Below are 25044 nucleotides of genomic sequence, written 5' to 3' on the forward strand. Positions count from 1 at the left end.
TGTGTGTGTGTGTGTGCTTGTCCCCCACCACCACTTGACAACTAGTGTTGGTGTGTTTATATTCCCATAACTTAGCAGTTCAGCATAAGAGGCTGATAGAATAAGTACCAAGCTTTAAAGATAAAAAAAAAGATAGATATCCAACCAACTATATATCTCTGTTTTACCTTACTAACTCCCTATGCATGTATGATATATATACATATACATATACATACATACATATATAATATATATATATATATTATATATATATATATATATATATATATATGTATATCATATATTTATCATATATACATCAAACATTCTATTTAGCTGCTTAGCTCTCTAGCTATCAAATGAACTAATTAACTCTATCAACCTAGTTGTCTATCACAGCCTCTTTTTCTCACCCTTCCTTCTCTTAAGGCTGACACTTCTGTACTTTACATATTTCCACATCGCTAGATGTAGCCACTGACACCAACGATCATAGCTTAACATTCTTAAGCAAGGTTATTGCCAGTAGCTATAGTAAATGATTCACTGACAGAAAGGAAAGCAGGAGATAACAATAATTGCCCTACCACCACCACCACCACTGCAATTACTGCCCTCCCCACTGCCACAAGCAGAAAAAAAACCCCACCACCAAACAGCTGAGATCAAATTATTAACCAGCTGTTTGCATGGTAACTCTGAATTTGGGAAGCTGGATCACAGATTAAAATATCATTGCCTTTATATCAAGAAAGAAAAGATACATGTGTTTTCAGTGCTTGCCTTTATAATAGTATGTCACTTTGTATGTATATGTGGGTGCATGTGTGTGTATCTGAGTTGATCTGCATGAATGTAAGTGTGTGTGTAGGTGCAGGAGTGGCTGTGTGGTAAGTAGCTTGCTAAACAACCACATGGTTCCGGGTTCAGTCCCACTGCGTGGCATCTTGGGCAAGTGTCTTCTGCTATAGCCCCGGGCCGACCAATGCCTTGTGAGTGGATTTGGTAGACGGAAACTGAAAGAAGCCCGTCGTATATATGTATATATATATGTGCGTGTGTGTGTTTGTGTGTCTGTGTTTGTTCCCCCAGCATTGCTTGACAACTGATGCTGGTGTGTTTATGTCCCTGTTACTTAGCGGTTCGGCAAAAGAGATCGATAGAATAAATACTGGGCTTACAAAAGAATAAGTCCCGGGGTCGAGTTGCTCGATTAAAGGCAGTGCTCCAGCATGGCCACAGTCAAATGACTGAAACAAGTAAAAGAGTAAAGAGTAAAAGAGTATATGTGAATGCATGTGTGTATATCTGAGTTGATCTGCATGAATGTAAGTGTGTGTATATATATATATATATGTATATATATATATATATATATATATATATATATATATATATGCTAGTATTGTCACTTGTGCACACTCCATGTTCAATAGAAAAGCAGATGCACTTGCTGCAAATGAAAGTGTATAAGTGGATCTAATTGTGTCTACGAGTGCTTATGACTAAGTAAGTGTGTGTATGTGATGTGGTTATGTCTGTGTGTTGCGGGGCGGGGGGGGGGGAGAGAATCTTATTTCAAGGTTTTTGTGGAAATGGATATGTTTCAAGAGAAAGTAGAAACGAGTAAGTGCATGCGTATATATGAGTGCGTTTGTGTATGCATCCATGTATAATTATGTATCTGTATGTTTGAATACGTTTATGAACTTGTTCCCATTCTGAGCCTTGTGTTACAGTATCGTGAATGTGTATGCATATATGTGTGCTTGCATATAAATCAATATACATGCATATGTGTATGAAAGTACGTGTATGCCTAAAATGCATGAAATATTTTATTCTCCATGTGATCTTATGTATTGCAAATATTTGTACACAGGCATGTGTGTTTAGATGTAACCATGCATATATTGAGTGTGTGTGTGTATAGATATATATGTGCGTAGATGCATTTATATCTATCTATATAATATGTATCCACATATATACACACATCTATACACATACACACACATTTAAAGAAAGATATTCATAAAAGTTTGCTCGAATAAAGGCGGTGTTCCAGCATGGCCACAGTCAAAATGACTGAAACAAATAAAAGAATAGAATAAAAGAACAATTTAATTTTGAAAAACAGAATAACACGAAGTTTTTGCAAAGAAATTTTCATATTGTATGTAAGCATTTTCAGTGTTCAACTTTTCAAACATGTGTTATGGGCTATACACACACACACCTCCCCTCATCTCCTTCCCCTCTCCTCCCTCCTCCCCCTCATCTCCTCTCTCTACACTACACCACATGACATTACACATCACATCATACATACATACACACGTCCAGACCTTTCATACGCACTACATACTCTCTCATACACACACGCACCTTATGTTGGGGCGAGGTCATTTGACCCTGTTAGCTCCCCTACTATCCCTCTTGCGTCTAACGTCTGATCTCTGACTTCTGGCCGGAATCAGATCGCTAGCTTCTGCACGCATTTTTTTCTCTCCGTGTTTCTTTTCTGTGTATCTTTCTGTTGAAGAGCGTAGGCTCGAAACGTAAAAGACTTGTTTTATTTCTATTCCTGAGCGCCATACTAATACAATTGTTTGTTTGTATTCCACCTGCCTTCGTCTTTTGTTTATTTTCATAAAGCTTCCCGTTACATATATATACATTAAACGAACAGTATATGGTACTGTAGGACTTTATGTATATTATGCAGTGCATGTCTATAAATGTGTTTGTGTGTGTATTGGAATGTTTGTATGTAAAATTATGTCTTATATGTTTTAGTCCAATTAAGAATAGTTTTGAGGTGGTAGGTCATATAATGAAAGAATTCGTGAAATTTAGGTGATGTTGATGAATTGGCAATGTAGAACATATGATCCAAGAATCATTTACGATTGAAAGACTGACCAGTTTCTCTCCTCTTCCTTCCTTTCATTCCCTTTTCCATTTGACACTCTTTCAGATACACAGATACCCACACACACGTGCATGCGCGCACACACACACACACACACACACACTCACAAGACAATGATAAAAAGAAATCCAGACAATTTTTTGAAAAGTGACATTTTGCCCTCCTTGGAGTGACTAGCTGGGTTTGCCATTTCTAAAAGCCAAGAATAACTTACTATTGAAAGACTGACCAACTGCAAAGATATCAACAAATTTTTTCTTCTTTCTCTCCTTCTTCTTCCTTTCCTTCTCTTTTTCTTTAACACTTCTTTCAGATACAAACACACACACACACACACACACATACACACACATGCTCTCTCTCTCTCTCACTTTCTCCCCATTCCTCACCCTCTTGTACTATCTTATATCTCTCCCCACCCCTACACAATCAATAACACTATAAAAAGAGACAAAATTCTTGCAAAAGTTCAATTTGACAATTCCACTAGAGTGGACGAAAGCGCTAATATATGATATATGATTTATATAAACATGTAACATACTAATAAATATCTATAAACATAAAACCATCCAGATTTCTGAGTACCTCATTTCTTCTAATATATAATACCTGTATGTCATCTCCGAACCTTCTAATATATATATATATTTAAAATAATAAGGGCGAAAAATTGAATATTAATCTGATTAATATCAATTTAAAACCAGTGGTCTAGCTTATATAGAAAAATCTGAAGATTCAGAAAAATTATATTACATACATATACGATTTGGAGTGGCTGTGTGGTAAGTAGCTTGCTAACCAACCACATGGTTCTGGGTTCAGTCCCACTGCATGGCATCTTGGGCAAGTGTCTTCTGCTATAGCCCCGGGCCGACCAATGCCTTGTGAGTGGATTTGGTAGATGGAAACTGAAAGAAGCCTGTCGTATATATGTATATATATATAAGTGTGTGTGTATATGTTTGTTTGTCTGTGTTTGTCCCCTAGCATTGCTTGACAACCGATGCTGGTGTGTTTACGTCCCCGTTACTTAGCGGTTCGGCAAAAGAGACCGATAGAATAAGTACTGGGCTTACAAAGAATAAGTCCTGGGGTCAATTTGCTCGACTAAAGGCGGTGCTCCAGCATGGCCGCAGTCAAATGACTGAAACAAGTAAAAGAGTAAAAGAGTAAAGAGAGATAACTGTGATGCCTTTTTTTAGTGCCATTTAGGTATCCAAGAAAAGGCATTTACCAAATATATCACACAAACACACAAATGCATCTATCCTCATTATCATCATTTAATGTCCATTTAAAGGAGAGTTAAGAACACATTCCAACCATATCAACTATTGTTGCTCAGTGAGGAGCAGGCCTTGATGTCCACTAATGCCATGCCGAAACAGTAGGCCATACTCGAAATTATATTTTGGAGATTCTGCATCCAAACAGAGGACAAAGACCATTCAACTACATTGGTGTTATTGGCAGAGACACACAACTTGAAACTGAGGACTTATCAAAGATAAAGAAGTGGGGGAAAGCAGAGATTTCTGGCACCACTTTGGTTACGTTTGGATTGTGGTCACTTAAAGAAATCGATATATGCATGTGCGCGCACACACATTTATAGAGAGGGAATGTGTCTGTGTGTACATATATATATATATATATATATATATTATATATATATATATATATATATATATATATATATATATATATATATCTGTAAATGTAATATGTGACAATTACTTGGTAGCCATGATAAAGCTCCGAGTTTCTGATGTCAAGGTGGAAATCCATGCCACTATCTCTTCAGTTAACCAGCCATCGGAAAAATGCTATGAAAAATGACCGTTATATAAAGGGAAATTACGGTGTGATTGACCGTTATCAAGACAAAAGAGCTATTCAAATGACCTCTAAGTAAGGGGGTAAAAAGTTCATAGTATTTGCGTAAGCACGCCTGTTCATACCTACACATGTGCACCTGCACACCCATGTGCCTGCGCCTAAAGCTATACATTCATCCATCCTCACTTGAAAACGTGTGCATGTATGTATATATAGGAGAGGGAGGTTATATACAAGAAAAAAATAACAGGTGCATATACAAAAAAATTGCATGTAGATAACGTTTGTTTATCGACCATCATTTTCATGTGGTGCACCATGTAGCACTCCTACGGGTGCTACTAATATAACAAAATTATAGCTTTTTAAAAAAACTTGAAAATTACAAAGTCAGAAAGTAAGTCTTGTCAATTATGCTTCAGTTATTGAATATTAACTTAAGTAATTAATAAATTTTCTGCACTTTAAATTATTTATATTGGTAAATTAAATTGTATGGCTGTTTGGGGTTTTTTTTTCGTTTTTAATTCATTTTGTGAGTTAACACAGAGTATGCCAAAATATATTTCATTATGTTAAAGTGCACACCAAGAGTGTAAAAAGGTTTGCGAACCACTTGTCTATATTAATAGAATTAAGTAAGTGGAGATATTCGTAGATGAAAAAAAAGATAACTACACATATACAACTAGATATGATAGACAAAAATATGACAGATCAAAAATATAGATAGCAGAAAATGTATTGGGGAAAAAAAATAGAAAGACAGACAGACAGACAGATAGATAAAGAACACTAGAGACAGAAACAGAGATAGGTAGATAGACAGATAGATAAATAGGTGGATGGATGGATACATACACACATGAATACAGAAAAATGTGTGTTTACATGTTTATGTAGATGCGTTAATATACATATATGTATGTGAGAATATGTATGTGTATATTTTTACGTATGGGCAAATAGGATTAGAGATGCATATATGTATATGTATGTACAACATTTATATATACATATATATATATTTACATTTATATGCATATGTGAAAATACATTTGTCGTTTTTGAGATTTTATATAAACATATATAAATACACACACACACATATATGGCTGTGTGTGTGTGTATGTATAGTGATAGAATGATACATACAAACATTTTACAATAGTAGATATATGTAGAGAGGTACTGAGTTAAGTGCACGTGATAATAATTTTATTAAAAATATAATTTTATAATTAAATATCTTGTTTTCTTATCAGCAGTTAAACCTGGAATAAATTATAACATTTAAAAACTCATCTCTGAAAGTCAAACTTCTTACATATTACATTTGTGTTTTTTGGGATATACATACTCATACAACCACACACATACATGACATAGAATGGACATGCGCACACACACAATGGACATGCACACACATATACACACAACACGTGTACTCATGCACATATAAAGGATGTTTCCACTGAAATTAATATACACATTGAACTTTTATCAATTCAGTATTTATTAAAATACATTTCATTTTCAATTTTAAATAGAATCTAGAATTCAATATTTTCTTGAATGCCTGTTTTCAAATGGACGACCATTCTGGTCCAGGCAATGCTGATTATGTAAAGCAACAGAATTGTAAACATTTGGTAATATTTCATTACTTATGTACACATTCTAGTTCAATAGCTACCCTCAGTTTATAGACTGTTGCAAGTTTTGTATTGTAAGCTTTTATCTTTTAAGCATTCCCATAAAAGAATAGCCTAATAGGCACAGGAGTGGCTGTGTGGTAAGTAGCTTGCTAAACAACCACATGGTTCCGGGTTCAGTCCCACTGCGTGGCATCTTGGGCAAGTGTCTTCTGCTATAGCCCCGGGCTGACCAATGCCTTGTGAGTGGATTTGGTTGACGGAAACTGAAAGAAGCCTGTCGTATATATGTATATATATATATATGTATGTATGTACAACATTTATATATACATATATATATATTTACATTTATATGCATATGTGAAAATACATTTGTCGTTTTTGAGATTTTATATAAACATATATAAATACACACACACACATATATGGCTGTGTGTGTGTGTATGTATAGTGATAGAATGATACATACAAACATTTTACAATAGTAGATATATGTAGAGAGGTACTGAGTTAAGTGCACGTGATAATAATTTTATTAAAAATATAATTTTATAATTAAATATCTTGTTTTCTTATCAGCAGTTAAACCTGGAATAAATTATAACATTTAAAAACTCATCTCTGAAATTCAAACTTCTTACATATTACATTTGTGTTTTTTGGGATATACATACTCATACAACCACACACATACATGACATAGAATGGACATGCGCACACACACAATGGACATGCACACACATATACACACAACACGTGTACTCATGCACATATAAAGGATGTTTCCACTGAAATTAATATACACATTGAACTTTTATCAATTCAGTATTATTAAAATACATTTCATTTTCAATTTTAAATAGAATCTAGAATTCAATATTTTCTTGAATGCCTGTTTTCAAATGGACGACCATTCTGGTCCAGGCAATGCTGATTATGTAAAGCAACAGAATTGTAAACATTTGGTAATATTTCATTACTTATGTACACATTCTAGTTCAATAGCTACCCTCAGTTTATAGACTGTTGCAAGTTTTGTATTGTAAGCTTTTATCTTTTAAGCATTCCCATAAAAGAATAGCCTAATAGGCACAGGAGTGGCTGTGTGGTAAGTAGCTTGCTAAACAACCACATGGTTCCGGGTTCAGTCCCACTGCGTGGCATCTTGGGCAAGTGTCTTCTGCTATAGCCCCGGGCTGACCAATGCCTTGTGAGTGGATTTGGTTGACGGAAACTGAAAGAAGCCTGTCGTATATATGTATATATATATATATATATGTATGTGTGTGTGTTTGTGTGTCTGTATTTGTTCCCCTAGCATTGCTTGACAACCGATGCTGGTGTGTTTACGTCCCCGTCACTTAGCGGTTCGGCAAAAAGAGACTGATAGAATAAGTACTGGGCTTACAAAAAGAATAAGTCCCGGGGTCGAGTTGCTCAACTAAAGGCGGTGCTCCAGCATGGCCACAGTCAAATGACTGAAACAAGTAAAAGAGTAAAGAGTAATGATGTGTAGTCTACTGAACCCCGTTGTCCGATGTATCTTTTGGCAAAATTTCATCAAGGCAGGTCCTTACATTTCAGTGGTAGTGTTGGGGTGTCCTATCTTGCTAGAAATAAAACTCCACATCTTCAAAGACTTCTGGTATGCTTGGCATGACAGACTGTCACAAGTTCAAGTCAATGGGACCAGTCATAGTACCTTCAAAAAAAAAAGAATGGTCCAGTTAATCTTTTTGATACCCAACATGACACTGTAACTGCTGATAAATTAACATGATGTTCCTCTGTAATATTAGGTTGTCCCAAAAGTTCGTAAACACTTGCGAAAATTGAATTTTTACTCACCAAGTACTAACAAAAACAACAAAAATTATTCCTCAAAATAAAGACCATTATTTTCCAAGACTTTCTACGAACTTTTGAGACAACCTTATATGTAGGTTCATAGGTTCCCAATAGGTGAGACTGTGGCAGTTAACTGAGCTATTTAATTTGAGGGTAGACTCATCACTCCAAACAATTTTTGTGTGTGTCTTCTACATGGTTTGCCAAATACCACTTGCAAAATACCAATGTTGTTCAAATCATCTTCATGAGAAACATGAACTATTCTTGGAATGTAACGTTTCCAATGGGTTTAGTGAAGAGTAAAATATAATCTGAATAAGAAGACAAAGAGAGACTTTAACATATATTTAATGATTAGTTACAACTGTTTCTGTACCAATTCTTCTTTCGATGCCAGTTCACGCAAAAGTTCAAAGTAAAAATTTATGAATATCAAAAGTTCACTTTGATGCAAGTCTGAGAAAATTCCACTCTAATGTCTAAAACTGCAAGTATTACATGAATTTTCATTTTGAACTTTTGCATGAACTGGCAATGAAGCCAGAATTGGTATATAGAAATACATATATCATTTAACTAGGCAATGGCTGGCAATCATACAACTATTTCAACATATTTTTGTGCCTCTTCAAAGGCAGAAGTGATTTTATAAGAGAGCCAGTCTATGTATACATGTAATAAACATCCTCATAGCAATAACAAGAGGAGGGTGTTTCCATATAGAAGCAGTCACACACAAAGGCCATAAAGGTGGATATACAATGAAGATGCCCAATTATAGTAGGAGAGAAAATTTGAGCTACAGAGATATCTGCCTTCCTGATGGTAGGAAATGATCAGAAAAAGATATAAGCTGAGAGCGAGAAAAAGTGAAGATGCCAGTTGAAAATGGGTCATCGTTTTGAGATACCATGTGTTGGGCCAAATATATAGTAGTTGAATTTTATGATTATATTTTAGTATTGACCATTAAAAATAAGTGTTTTTAGGTCAGAATGTGTAGAATGTACCTATTTTGTGTATTAATTATTAGCAAAATTATTGGTGATATATTTTCTGGTTTTATATGTTCCAAGTTCAAATTCCACTTGGGTTGACTTAGTTTTACATTCTTTCAGGGTCAATAAAATAAATACCAGTTGAGCATTGGGGATTGATGTAATTGAATAAAACCCTCCCACTAAAATTGCTGGCCTTGTGTCAAAATTTGAAATCCTTATTAGTTTAACCCTTTAGGGTTTAAACCAGCCATATCCAGCCCAAGCATTGTACCTGTCTTATGTTGAAACTGGTCAGATCTGACCTCTCACACCTATCCTACAATGTTATTCTAAAAATAAACAATCACAGCATCAAAATTTTGTATCTAGGAGATAATGCCTGATTAACTGATGAAACCAATGTGGATAAACAAGCATTCTATTTGGCAGAATAACCTGAATGCTAAGGGGTTAAGACCAGGGTGGCAGAATCATTCCTATGTCAAGGAAAATGCTTACAGACATTTGTTTTTGGACACTTTACATTTTGAGTTCAACTCCTGATCAACTTTGCTTTTCATTGTTTCAGGCTTTATACAATACAGTACCAGTCATGTACTGAGATCAACAGTATTGGCTTACCCCTCCACTTAAAAGTACTAACCTCATGTCTAAACTGAAAACTGTTGTATTAATTAGTATTATTCATAAGGTGGCAAGCTGACAGAATTGTTAAAATGCTGGGCAAATTGCTTAGCAACATTTTATCTGTCTTTATGTTTTGAGTTCAATTTCTGCCACGGTTGACTTTGCCTTCCATCTTTTCAGGGTTAAAGAAATAAACTCCCTCCCTGAAAATGCAGGCCTTGAGTCAAAAATACTGAGGTTGATGGCTGTGTATCTAAATCAGAAATCCTTATTAGTTTGAGGGAGGATAAACAAATACAATAAAACCCAAGCAAAGATATAATTTGAAGAGTTTGTTTGCATAAACAATTATAAAGTATAGCAAAGGTTGTTGGTGTGATTTTAACTAGATTTATAGTGTTTGTGTAACGCTTTCGATAAGCCAAAACAAATAGCTTGTAAGTATCTGAGAAAGGTAACTAGGATCAACAGTAATAAAGGATTATAAAGTAAAGCCAAGGTCTCTTGGAAGGGGCTTAATCAACACATGAATTGTGAGTATGTAGATTATATATACACAAACACATATGTATATATATATACACACATATATATATATATACATACACATGTATATTTACACATACACAACATACATGTACACATATATTTACACACTCACATGCACCCAGACATGCATATATACACACATATTAATATGGCAGTACATATTCTAAAATTGGAAAGATATAGAAAAGATTAGCATGGCCCTTGCACAAGGATGACATGCAAATTCATGAAGCATTCCATGTTTTTTTCAACAGTGGTGCCCCAGCATGACCACAGCTTTAAAGCTGAAACAAACGTTAATGAGTTAAAAAGTATCCATGCATATATACACACACACAGGTATAGATCTCATTTCTACAGAGAGCTATAAGCTTGTATGCGTCTTCACTTACATCTGTTCAGATTTGTATACTTTCAGTCTTAAATATATTTTCATTATACGTATAGGCACAGGAGTGGCTGTGTGGTAAGTAGCTTGTTTACCAACCACATGGTTCCGGGTTCAGTCCCACTGTGTGGCACCTTGGGTGTGTGTCTTCTACTATAGCCTCGGGCCGAACAAAGCCTTGTGAGTGGATTTGGCAGACGGAAACTGAAAGAAGCCCATCGTATATATGTATATGCGTTTGTGTGTCTGTGTTTGTCCCCCTAGCATTGCTTGACAACCGATGCTGGTGTGTTTATGTCCTGTTACTTAGCGGTTCGGCAAAAGAGACCGATAGCATAAGTACTGGGCTTACAAAAGAATAAGTCCCGGGGTCGAGTTGCTCGATTAAAGGCGGTGCTCCAGCATGGCCACAGTCAAATGACTGAAACAAGTAAAAGAGTAAAAGAGTATATATTTGTATCTAATGGAGAAAAGGAGAGAAATGGAGATGTGTGTACAGAGATGGGGCAAAAGAAAAGTCTAGGTGGAGAAAAATGCAGAGAAGGATAGAAGATTTTTGAACAACAGTAACAGGTGCCTTCTGTAGAATTTATTGTGTTATGTATTGTTGCTCAGGAGAAAAGGAAATGAAAGACAAGAAGAAGAAAGAGGACTGAGGCAAAGACTGTAACAAGGTGGGGGGAGGGGATTATTGTGAAAGAGAAAGTGAAAGTGGGAGAGTGAAAAAGAAAGAGCATGGATGGAAGTGTGTGAGAGGGAGAGAGAGCATGGGAGAAAGGAAGAGAAAGAAAAAGTGGTGAGAGTAAGCAAGCATGTGTGTGTGTGTGTGTGAGTAAGAGAGAGAGAAAGAGAGAAGAATGATAATGTTAGAAGAGAATGGAGGGTGAAAGAAAGAGGAATAGAGGGAAAACCACAATGGAAAGTTTGGGAGATAGACTGAAAAATTGAGTGATAGAAATAATTGATTGCAGCTTAGAGACACGGCCCCAGAGGTATGGAGGGTGTTAGTTGATTACATTGGCCGCAGTACAGGACAGGTAATTTTTTTAATCAACCTCAGAGGGAGGAAAGGCAGACATCAACAGGATTTGAACACGAAACATAAATAGGTAGAAAAAAATATTTTAAGGTATTTTCCAATATTCTCAGGATTCTGAGTAAATTCCTGACAAATTCAGAGAAAGAGAGAAAGAAAAAGCGACGGAATGAAGGAGAGAGAATAATACGAAGAGAGAGAAAAATACAGAATGAAAAGCCAGAGTGAGAACAAGTGAGAAAGAGAGAAAGAGAGAGAGAAATTGAAAGAGATAGACAGAGAAATATATATAGAGTAAATAAATGAGAGTGAGGAGAAAGAGAGAGAGTAACCCATTAATATTGTTCCACACAGTAGAAAGCCACATGTTCTTCCAAACCAGTCGAGTTAACCAAGTGCTGCTTATCTGCCTTTGTAACAAGATACAGAACCAATTGTGTACAAAGACGGAACCATTTTATCGTCAACTCTGTTTTTTTTCACACAGGCCATTTATGTATATTCTTTTTTAAGAGCTTCAATTTTTGGTGTTGTTTTTATATATCTACTTACTGGAAGTGTTTACTTTTATGGCTTGTTGGGAAAAAAATGAAAAAGATACTTAAGTCTGATCATTAATAATGGAGCTGGAACATTTTACTTTGTACTAAAATGTAAAGTTGCAAAGTTATTCTCTGGAACTTGGTAACATAGGAATTTACCGAAATTAAGATGCGCTTCTCTGTAGAGACACTCATGTGTATGCGTGTATGCATTGGTAATGTACATAAGCATATATGTGTGTATGCACGTGTACACATAGACACACACCTAAATACTTGCATACAAAGGATGATGATGATGGTATACATATAAAACGTGTGTATGCATATTTATATATATATATATATACACACACACATGTATACATATACCCCCCACACACATACATACACATGTATATGTATTTTTGTATGTAGGCATCGATTTTTTTTATTGCATGCCTTTGAAAACAAAAGCATCAATTGGGTATTGGGTTCCAACAGGCCACATTCTTGGTTCACCGCATTTTTGATATTGAGTGACAAGAAATGTCTGCGGAACTCAGCCCTCACAAACATGTATCCCATTAACTCCCATGTCATTGATGACAACTTTCAGAAGCTTCTTCCAGTTACATACAGGAAGATCCTGTCCAAATTTTGAGTCTTGGCATCAGGTGATAAGTAGCAATGTACAAGACAGGTATAAATGTATTAGATCTTTTGAAATTATATTATTCGTATCAGAAAGACAACATTTTTACTCTTAATTCTCATAGGCTGTGCCTTGAATGCATTTTGTAAACTACTTGCCTCTTGCTGTGAAACGCTGTTGATAGTGTGAGGCATTCATTCAGTTTAAAAGCAGAGCATTCAGTCAGAATCTGTGAATTAATGGGTCTTTATTTTCTACACTCATTCCATGTAAAATACCACTTTTTACAGGTTAGTTTGTACTATGATTATATCATCATCATCATCGTTTAACGTCCGCTTTCCATGCTAGCATGGGTTGGTTCAACTGGGGTCTGGGAAGCCCGAAGGCTGCACCAGGCCAGTCAGATCTGGCGGTGTTTCTACAGCTGGATGCCCTTCCTAACACCAACCATTCCGTGAGTGTAGTGGGTGCTTTTTATGTGGCACCGACACAGGTGTCAGACGAGGCTGGCGAACGGCCACGCTCGGATGGTGCTTTTTACATGCCACCGGCACGGAGGCCAGGCGAGGCTGGCACGGCCACGATCGGATGGTGTTTGTTACGTGCCACCAGCATGGAGGCCAGTCGATGCGGTGCTGGCCATGGCCACGTTTGGATGGTTCTCTTATGTGCCACCGGCACTGGTACCACAAACAACAAATTCCATTGATTAAAAATCACAGTATCACAGTATCAACCAGACCATCAAAAGCTGTTATACACTGCTAGTCACAATGCACTTCTAGTTCTGCCTTGATTGCACCACTCTTTCCCATCTTGACCCAAATTGCTCAACCAGATCATTAATGGCCCTCCAAGTAGCCTTTTCTCAATTATACAAAATGCAGAAAACCAAAAGCTATTTTTAGAAAAAATATCAATTTCTTCAAAGAAATAAACTTGAAGGTTTGACCGTCACCAACCTATCTAATTTCCTTGGCTTTGTACTAAACTCCGAAACTAAATAAAATATTACGGTAAATCAACAAAACTCAAACTGTTCTCTTTCTCTTTGAAAGAATTTAGTCAAAAATGTTGGCCATCAATTTTCAAACACTTTATGCACTGATTCTTTGCTTAATATTTAATAATGTAACACATCACCTGTAAAGAAACTTCACTACCAAAGAAATGACAATAAAAAATAATTATAACATATATAAACAAAAGGAAAATAAGGAACAAAAATTTTATGGTACAATTATCTTTGTAGTCTTGCATTTCTAGAAACTGCTTAAACAGTTTTAGTATTTCTCCTAACAAAAAATTTTTTTTTTATCCAAGTTGGCTATTCTACAACAGCAAAAAACACAAAATTTAGTTTCTAATACCTGACACATGTTTGTCATTGGTAAGTATTTCAGTGCAAATATTCACAGTACAAAAGTGCCAGCCATTGAAACAGATGGTTAAGGCCTATATCAGACTAGTGGTAAACTCTTTGAAGCTGGAGTGCAATCAACATAGGCATAATTTCAGAACTTTAACCAGATGAAAATAAAATACACTCTCAATACCTGTTTGGAATTTAAAAACAATAAGCATATACATTTCAATATTGGATGTAACATTCTATATTATGGAGAAACCTAAATTGTATTACAATAGTGCCTTAAAAGACATCAGATTCAATCATCATCATCATTTAGTGTCTGCTTTCCATGCTAGCATGGGTTGGACGGTTCAACTGGGGTCTGTGAAGCCAGAAGGCTGCATCAGGCCCAGTCTGATCTGGCAGTGTTTCTACGGCTGGATGCCCTACATAATGCCAACCACTCTGTGAGTGTAGCGGGTGCTTTTTACGTGCCACCCGCACAGGTGCCAGACGGGGCTGGCAAACGGCCACGGACTGATGGTGCTTTTTACGTGCCACCGGCATGGGGGCCAGGCGAGGCTGGCAACGGCGACGATCGGATGGTGCTTTTTACATGCCACCGGATAGCGCATATCATTTACCAAATAATCCATGTCCTTTAACAGAAAAAAAGTAAAGCAGTGATAATGGTCGAAGCCCTCTTATAGTCTTAACATTGCTAGAGTTCTTTTAATTTAAAACACCATACACACACATGCAGACACACACTGTGTGTCTGTTAATTTTATCAGAAAAAATTCAGATGGTAGCTTCAGGTACATTGTTAATTCAAATGTACTGGTTACTAAAAGGAACAGTGGGAGATTTATTAGCACAAATACTTACAATTCTCATAATAATTTGCATTAAATTTTTTTTATTGTAAACTGAATTGCAGGTACATTTTTAAAGTTATAGTATACAGAAAGAGAGTGTCTAGCTTACAAAATATACCGAAGGAATCCTTACATTTAAACTAGAGAACATCCATTTAAGAAAAGACTTACTCAACATACATATGCTTTTAGATATCTGGAAAAAAGAATACACAATTATCAAAAAGATAACAGTAGAGAATTCAGTGGTGGAACATGATTTTGCATCTAAAAATGCGAATAGTGTTTCACAGGGAAATATTTTATTTTAATGAAGCTTTCATCCATAATAAAAACAATACATCTGAACATGTAATAGCCTACTATCAGATATATTGAGAAAAAAAATAGCTTAAAGCCAAATAGTTTTTAACCTACAAACTCTGTAGAAACTAAATTATGACAACTCATTTTTACAGAATTTAGAGCATTTTCTTGTATATGTATTTTTATTCATAAAATCGACCCTTTCTCTCATATATACATTTATATAAATATATATAAAATATATATAAAATCTGTGTATAAAAATGTACATATACATTTGTACATGAATGTGCAAAAATGTATATAAAGATATATTTATCATCATATATGTATATATACATGCCCATACACACACTGTATATACATTCATATACATTTATACATTTTATATACATATAAACAAATACATATACTCATAGCTATACATGTATACACAATTATGCATATGTGTGTGTGTGTGCACGCATGTTTATGCTTACATGATTACATAGATCTCAGTATGTATAGATATACATATATGTACATACATATACATAGAGACGTATGTATACATATGGATGTACAATTTTATACATACACAAACACATTTTTAATGTTTCTATTGACAGAGTTCAAATGATATCTTTCAATACATAAACACGAATGTTGAGTTTTAAACTTTGTTTTAAAGATCACTTTACAGCTGTGTTCAATCATTAGGATCTTGTCAAATATTACACAAGATCACAGCAACCGAAATTAAAATGATCATATGCAGATATATGTGTGCGTATATTGTGTGTGTGTGTGGTGTGTGTGTGTGTGTATGAGAGTGACAGAGAAAATGAGAGAGAGAAGGAGAGAGAAAAAGAAAGGGAGGGAGAGAGACTGACTTTATAATTCCAACTGATATTATACATATGAGAAATTGTTTTTATAGAAAGAGATTTAGTATGCATATAGGTGAATATATACATATACACTCATAAATATATATATATATATATATATATACATGTATATACATATTATTGGGTGAAAAATCACTCCAGCAATAATATAGATTCTTGTTTTCAGATTTTGCTACATCAATGGACGTACTAAATTCCTAGCATTTAATTGTACAAACAAATGATAATTTTCCTTTTTATTTAATTAACCAAATGCTATGCTAAAATATGGCTCATATTTATCTATTCACCACTCTTTCTTTCTCTTTTTTACCTTCATGAATTGCTTTATTAGAAGACAAAGTAATGTTATTTATGTAAACACATATTACTACACATTCAGCTATATAACTATACATTCAAACTCTCTATTTGCAATCAATGAGTGTTGCATTATCCCCAGAATCTACCTGCTGGAAACAAAGGTTTTTTTCTCTCTTAGAGTGAAGGTCAAATTTTATGGTGCTTGTCTATGACGTATCACATTATCATGGTAGCAAAATATGATCTCTGAATGTGGAGGCTCTCTGATCTACCTCAGAGAGTAGTAACTCTGACTAAGAACTAACCAGCAATGCAGCCAACCCATGCTGGCATAGAAAAATAGGTGCAAAGAGATGATGATGATATTCATATATGAATTCAGGCAAATGTCAATACATCAAAAATATTTGGGGCTTTTTTCACTTTTATTTTGTATCGATTTAGCATTGTGAATACTACAGATATTCTCTTTATGATTATAATTATCTTTCATATAAATAAATATATCAGACTCTGTAGCTTTCTAGCACAAGGCTTTATTGAACATTTTTTGTTGTTGTATATAGAATAACACAAACAAAAAAATACATATACATTATATACATACACATTTACACACATATATGTAAGCACATATACATGTGTATACATGTATGTTTATAGTTTGGTACAATCTCCAAATGAAGTGGCATTATTGCTGTGGAAACAACTACAGTAGCATGAAATATATTTTTAATCTTTCATAATCTGTATAATACATACTCATATATATATATATATGCGTAGGAGTGGCTGTGTGGTAAGTGGCTTGCTTACCAACCACATGGTTCCGACTGCATGGGTACTTTGGGCAGGTGTCTTCTGCTATAGCCTTGGGCTGACCAAAGTGGATTTGGTAGACAGAAACTGAAAGAAATCTGTCACATTTGTGTGTGTGTGTGTGTGTGTGTGTATTTGTCCCTCCAACATCTCTTGACAACCAATGCTCGTGTGTTTACGTCCCTGTAACTTAGCAGTTTGGCAATAGAGACTGATAGAATAAGTACTAGGCTTACAAAGGATAAGGTGGCGCTCCAGTATGGCTGCAGTTAAATGACTGAAACAAATAAAAGAATAAAATGAAAATAATACTTACAAAATTTTCCCTCATCATCGTTTCTTAACTTATGCAGAATATGCATACACACACACATGCAAACACACGTACACATACACACATTACCATTTTCATGATACCAATGCACATGTATAGGTGTATATAAACAGGTAAGTGGGTCACGGCATATCTTGCATTATACTGCCAATAGGTGAGAAAATACTTCCTATACACTATAGCTTTCTTAACTTCATGACCTACAATTGTTTTAATCAGTAGAAAAATCAATGCACTGCTTTGATCTTCTTTTATCAACAGGTCTTCGTATGTTTATTTCCCCCTAACCTTTTTTTAAGTGCTTTAAGAAAAAATAATTCGAAATTTTAATGAAAATAAGAATAATCTTTTCTATTGGCTAGAAATTGGGTGGGAAAGAACTAGTTTGGTCACATTAGTCCCAGTACACAACTGGTACTTATTTTTCAAGTGCTTTAAGAAAAAAATAATTTGAAATTTTAATGATAATAAAAATAATCTATTGGCTAGAAATTGGGTGGGAAAGAATTAGTTAGGTCACATTAGTCCCAGTACACAACTGGTATTTATTTTATCACCCCCAAAAGGAAAAAAGAGAAAGCTGACCTCAGTGGAATTTGAACTCAGAACATAAAGCTGGAAGAAAAGCCCAGCATTTTGTCTAGCATGCTAATGATTCCGCCAGCTTTCCACCTGAATAATAATAACGGTTGCTAATTCAGGCACAAGGCCAGCAATTTTAAGGGAGGGGATTAGTTAAAAATCATCAACCTCAATATTGCTGGGTCTTTTATTTTACTAAACCCAAATAGATGAAAGGCAAACTTTCCTAAGTCATCATCCATGATGACTTCAAAATGCAAATCTTTTTAATTATCACTCCTCTTACATTGATGCCAATGGTGCATAATTTGAATCTTTCACAAACCTCGGCTTTCAGCATCAAACGCTTTCATCAGCTACATGCATCTCTGACTGACAAACAAATTCCAAACCTTGTTGATTTGATTGAATGAAGTAGTAATAGAAAACTGAGAGGAAATAACGTGAAGTAGTAGACGTGTGTGACTGTGTAGAGATACACTTCGATGGCTTGACTTAATGAAGTGCTTCGCTTGGTAAGAAAATATTACGACAAGGAAGTAATATAAAGAAGTAAGCATGGTTTGATTGAAAGAAGAGGTATGGCAATATTAGAATGAGGAAAGGCAGTGAGCTGGCAGAAACATTAGCACGCAGGGCAAAATGCTTAGCAATATTTCGTCTGTCTTTACGTTTTGAGTTCAAATTCCACCAAGGTCGACTTTGCTTTTCATCCTTTCAGGGTCGATAAATTAAGTACCAGTTGCATACTGGGGTCGATCTAGTCGACTGGCCTCCTCCCCCAAAATTGAAGGCCTTGTGCCTAGAGCAGAAAAGAATATTAGAATGAAGAAAGGCAGTGAGCTGGTAGAAACGTTAGCACCTTAGCAGTATTTTGTTTGTCTACGTTTTGAGTTCAAATTCCACCAAGGTCGACTTTGCCTTTCATCCTTTCAGGGTCGATAAATTAAGTACCAGTTGTGTACTGGGGTTGATCTAATTGACTGGCCCTCTCCTTTAAAATTGTGGGCCTTGGGCCTAGAGTGGAAAAGAATATTAGAATAAAGAAAGGCGGTGAGCTGGCAGAAACATTAGCACGCATGGCAAAATGCTTAGCAGTATTTCGTTTGTCTTTATGTTTTGAGTTCAAATTCCACCAAGGTCGATTTTGCCTTTCATCCTTTCAGGGTCGATAAATTAAGTACCAGTTGTGTACTGGGGTCAATCTAATCGACTGGACCCCTCCCCCAAAATTGCGGGCCTTTTGCCTAGAATAGAAAATATTATAAAGAAATAAGTATGGTTTGATTGAAAGAAGAGGTTTGGCAATATTAGAATGAGGAAGTCGTCATTGTGGCACTCCATCGGTTATGATGACAAGGGTTCCAGTTGATCCAACCAACGGAACAGCCTGCTCATGAAATTAATGTGTAAGTGATTGAGCACTCTACAGACATGTATACCTTTAACGTAGTTCTCGGGGAGATTCAGCATGGCACAAAGTGTGACATGGCCCTTCGAAATAAAACTACAACAGAAACAGGAAGTGAGGTCACCAAAAAAAGAACCCTCAAATGAGTGAGAATACAGTAAAAAATAAGGTAGCTTTATGCCAGGTGTTGAGAGGTAAAAATATGATAGAAGGACAGGAATAAGCCTTTCATTACAAGGAGATACATGGCTATTATATAAAGGTGGATGTGAGTAGCTGGAAAGACATAAAGATCATGATGAGGTATCAGGGTAAAATCTTTCCATATTTTTTGCCAATCATGATATTTAAGTTTAAAACCTCATGACATTATTATCTCCTTCAATCATTCTTCTTCAGAGACTGTTTGTCAATTCCTGCAGGAATATTAAGCTTCATGTAAGTGGATATCTTTGGGTGTATGCTTTGTGTAACACTGCCTTGTTATGTACTCCTGTTTGTGAATGCATGTGGCTTAGTGGTTAGGGTATATGTGGCTCATGGCCATAAAGTCATGAGTTCAATTCCTGACAGTGCCTTGTGTCCTTGAGCAAGACACTTTATTTCACATTGTTCCAGTCCACCCAACTAACAAAAATGAGTTGTACCAGTAATTCAAAGGGGCCAGTCTTGTCACATCCAGTATCATACTGAATCTTCCTTAGAACTACATTATGGGCATACATAGGTGCAGGAGTGGCTGTGTGGTAAGTAGCTTGCAAACCAGCCACATAGTTCCGGGTTCAGTCCCACTGCGTGGCATCTTGGGCAAGTGTCTTCTGCTATAGCCCCGGGCCGACCAATGCCTTGTGAGTGGATTTGGTAGATGGAAACTGAAAGAAGCCTGTCGTATATATGTATATATATGTGTATGTGTGTGTTTGTGTGCCTGTGTTTGTCCCCCTAGCATTGCTTGACAACCGATGCTGGTGTGTTTATGTCCCCGTCACTTAGCGGTTCGGCAAAAGAGACCGATAGAATGAGTACCGGGCTTACAAAGAATAAGTCCTGGGGTCGATTTGCTCGACTAAAGGTGGTGCTCCAGCATGGCCGCAGTCAAATGACAAAAACAAGTAAAAGAGTATGTCTGGAGTGCTCAGCCACTTACATATTAATTTCATAAGCAGGCTGTTCCACTGATCGGGTCATTGGAACCCATGTTATAATTGGCAGAGTGCCAGTTACACCTGTTTGCATAACATACATTATATCAACCATCGGCCAAATCTATGAAACTATAATTTGTTCATCCATCTATTCTCTTTTCTTTACACCCTAGCTTTGTATTTCATATAACCAACTCTTGTTCTGCTGAAATAGTTCACCCTGATTAAGTAGTTGAGGGGTTTAAGAATTTTATCTGTCTGACTATAAATTAGGTGCTTATCTATTTTATGCATGCACTAACCTCATCTTACCCACAGTACATACATACATAATACATACACACACACACATACATACATACATACATACATACACATACATACATACATACATACATACATACATACATACATACATACATACATACATACATACATACATACATACATACATGCATGCATGCATGCATGCATATATATGTATGTATGTATGCATATATAATTTATATATATCTCTGCCAGATCAGATTGGAGCCTGGTTCAGCCATCTGGTTCGCAAGTCCTCAGTCAAATCATCCAACCTATGCTAGCATAGAAAGCGGACGTTAAACAATGATGATGATGATGATATATATATATATATATAGACTTTTCCTCCTATGTGTTAAAGCAGGCATAAGCATTTTTGCATGCACAAATACACATGATGAGTACTTTCGCCTGCCAAATTCAATCACAAGGCTTCGGTCAGCCCAAGGTTATAGCAGAAGACACGCACAGAATGCACCATGTGCTATTCTTTCCCTGATAAATTTGTGAGAAACAGCTCTAATGGCAATTAAAGTCTAACATCTAATCTAATGCCAGGTATTTCTATTACAACACAAGATTTCTTTAATACTATACAAGAGTAAAAAAATTTCTTCTCGTTCAGTTAATGTTTAAAAATAACATGAAAATTCACGCCTCTTGTTAACACCATAGTAAAACCAATCCATTTTCAGGTTCATTCAACTATTTTGTTTTTTCATTCTTTATTTTCCTTGATAATCAGTAAGCTGACATTTCTTTCTGCCTGGGAAGCCCAGCGGTCTGCAAAATTTTCTGAAACTTGCTTTAAAATTAAATGTCATTCAGTTTTCTAAATTATTGATATTATAATCGTATTTGATAGTATTTTATTTAATTTGATAGCACTTAGTAATCTGCCATTAAGTTTTCTTCCAACCTGGTTCATCTCTACAAGAAAACTTTCATGAAAATCAAATATTCCATTTAATCTACTTAATTGCCAGTTTTGTTTCACTGAATATGAAGCAAGAACTCATAGAATTTTCCAAATGACATATTTGTAGACTTTACACAATAATAAAAGTGATATGTTGCATATGATTTCCTTGCCATGGATATACAAGCTGTATTATAGTATGTTTATAATTTTGTTAATTCACTCAACAAGACACCAATTTCATTTGAATTATATAAGGCACAAACTTGGTCAGTGGCAGACTGGCCAGGTTGCCAACTTGCCCAATGGCAAGTGGGCTCCTATGCCATTAGAATCCATATATGGAGGCCATCCCCTCAAGTTTGAGAATTTTTTATTCACTCCTGGAAGAATACTTTATTTCAGCCTGGCTGTATTTGTAGACAGTTGAAAAGAATACTTTTAATAAAAACAAAAATTAAATGATAGCATTGCAGTTGTGGGTGGACCCCCTTAGTCTCTTAGCAACCAATATTTTTAGACCCAGTCTGCCACTGAACATGGCTGTGGGATTTAGAAGTTTGTTTCCCAGCCATGAGCTTTTGGGTTCAGCTCCACTCCATGATATGTTCAGCAAGTCTTTTTCTGCCATAGCATCAAGCCAACTATATATAATAATAATGAAATTATTGTATACAGTGCTCAGGTGCACCACAACTTGTCAAAGGTGCATATAAGGCATATGCAGTAACGTACAAATGTCTGGAAAGTGAACAGTGTATGAGTCAAATACATGCTTGTGTGTGTATGGAGGGGAGAAAATCAGGTGTAGTGTTACCAAATCTCAGGAAGCATGGAAGTTTTGAAGGATGCAGTGCTCCAACAACTAACAACTGATGCTGGCAGTTTGTTTCATGCTTCAGCAACTCTTGTATATGTATGTGTGTGTTTGCCTCTCCTTGTCTTGACATCATGTGATGGTTGTGAGTGAGCATCACTAGACAGGTTAAGGGTTAAACATAATCAATTATAGTGATTTCTTTCTGCTGTTTATTGTTGTAATTCTTCCATGGAAAGATGCTGGGCCATGGGGAAATATTACCTTGCTAAGAAATAGGCATGAGTTGGCAACAAGATGTCATCTTGCTAAACAAATTCTGTCTCAAATATGCAAGCATGGAAAAAGTGGACGTTAAAACAATGATAATTGCTGCTGGAAAAGTAATGATCACTTAGCAGGATTTGAAATCAGATTGTAGACATCTGAAACAAAATATTATAAATCATTAACACCTTCTATTACTCCATTACTCTAAAAAGGTAAAAATAACTTTTTTTTAATGATTATTTTATAATCATAAATTTCTAAAATATATTTTGACTCTTGAGGGAATGAAAGGTAAAATATACACTCTCACCATTTGAACTTATTCACAGAAACAAGAGACGGAATTTTGCATTTATTTTGTTATGTTAACATTTCTGTCATTAACTGCCTAAAAAATTTCAAATATTAATTATGTATGTGCATATGCAGCAGGTGGGGGACAGGTGCGTCTCATTTATTTTAATTTTTGATTATTTCATTAATTTGTAATTCAAAATTTCATTTGCAAAGGAATTCAGAAATAAAAGAAAGGAAAAAAATAGGAAGTATAAATATGGAAAGTTGTCTGAGAAAGCAAAATAAATTTCATCATGATTGCAAACAACATAAATTCATTCCTCAAATTAAATAAGTTCCACAACTCCATATGTGTGTGTGTGTGTGTGTGTGTTTGGTGAGTGACTGAGTGTGTTTGTGTTTGTGTATGTGTATACAAAATACATACATACACACATGCATACAAATATATATACATACATGTATATTCACATGTACATATGCACATATACATATATATACATACATATATATAATATATAATATATATTATATACATTATATATAGTATATATAATATTTATATATATATTATATAAATATATATATATAATATATATTATATATAATATATATATAATATATATAATATTTATATATATATATATATATATATATAATATATATTATATATATATATATATATATATATATATATATATATACAATAAATATATATAAACAATGCATATATATATGTGTGTGTATATATATATATATATACACACACACACACATATAACTATTGCTAGCATGGAAAGCGGACGTTAACCGATGATGATGATGATATATACATAGAATCATATACATACATAGAGAGTAACAAGATAAATATAATAAAGAAAGAATTAATCATTTCAGAATTTCTTAAATGGTTTCGGTGACCAGTTAAATTTTAACTGTCAGTTAATGCAACATTACTAATTGTGCACTCGTACATCAAGATGTTAAACTAAACTAGACGATGTTTGTTCAAAGACCGTGGTTTGTGTCAATGATACATTAGCTAAAGTTGGTAGGTTCACTTAACTGGAAGGCATGATTAATGGAGAGAATCAGTTAAATGGAAGAAAGTAAGAAGTATAGAGGGAATGACTGTAAGCAGTTCAATGACTTAATGTCTACCATTAGATTAAAACACTGCTTATGTTCTATTTATAGTTAAAGCATTATATCCATTTCAGGTTAAGTTTATATTAACTTGAATTTTATTTTCCATCCATCAGCTGAAATTGCTGAGATAGGAAGGCATTTCTGGTTTGCATAAATTTTTGTTTCCACCATTCACTACATCCACTTCTCAACACTTTTTCTTCATTCTGA

The 25044-nt window shown here is 35.1% G+C and overlaps 1 protein-coding gene and 1 non-coding gene across 3 annotated transcripts in view; both read left to right on the forward strand.

Moving 5' to 3' along the window:
• Positions 1-25044, forward strand: part of LOC115209156 (voltage-dependent calcium channel subunit alpha-2/delta-3-like) — a 720530-nt gene that overhangs the window by 29242 nt on the left and 666244 nt on the right. The window lies entirely within an intron of this gene.
• On the forward strand, positions 10589-10694 carry LOC115210028. Its single transcript, XR_003881389.1, has one exon. It is a non-coding gene; the product is annotated as a U6 spliceosomal RNA (small nuclear RNA).

The sequence above is a fragment of the Octopus sinensis genome, linkage group LG3 (assembly GCF_006345805.1).
Source record: "Octopus sinensis linkage group LG3, ASM634580v1, whole genome shotgun sequence".
Classification (NCBI taxonomy): domain Eukaryota; kingdom Metazoa; phylum Mollusca; class Cephalopoda; order Octopoda; family Octopodidae; genus Octopus; species Octopus sinensis.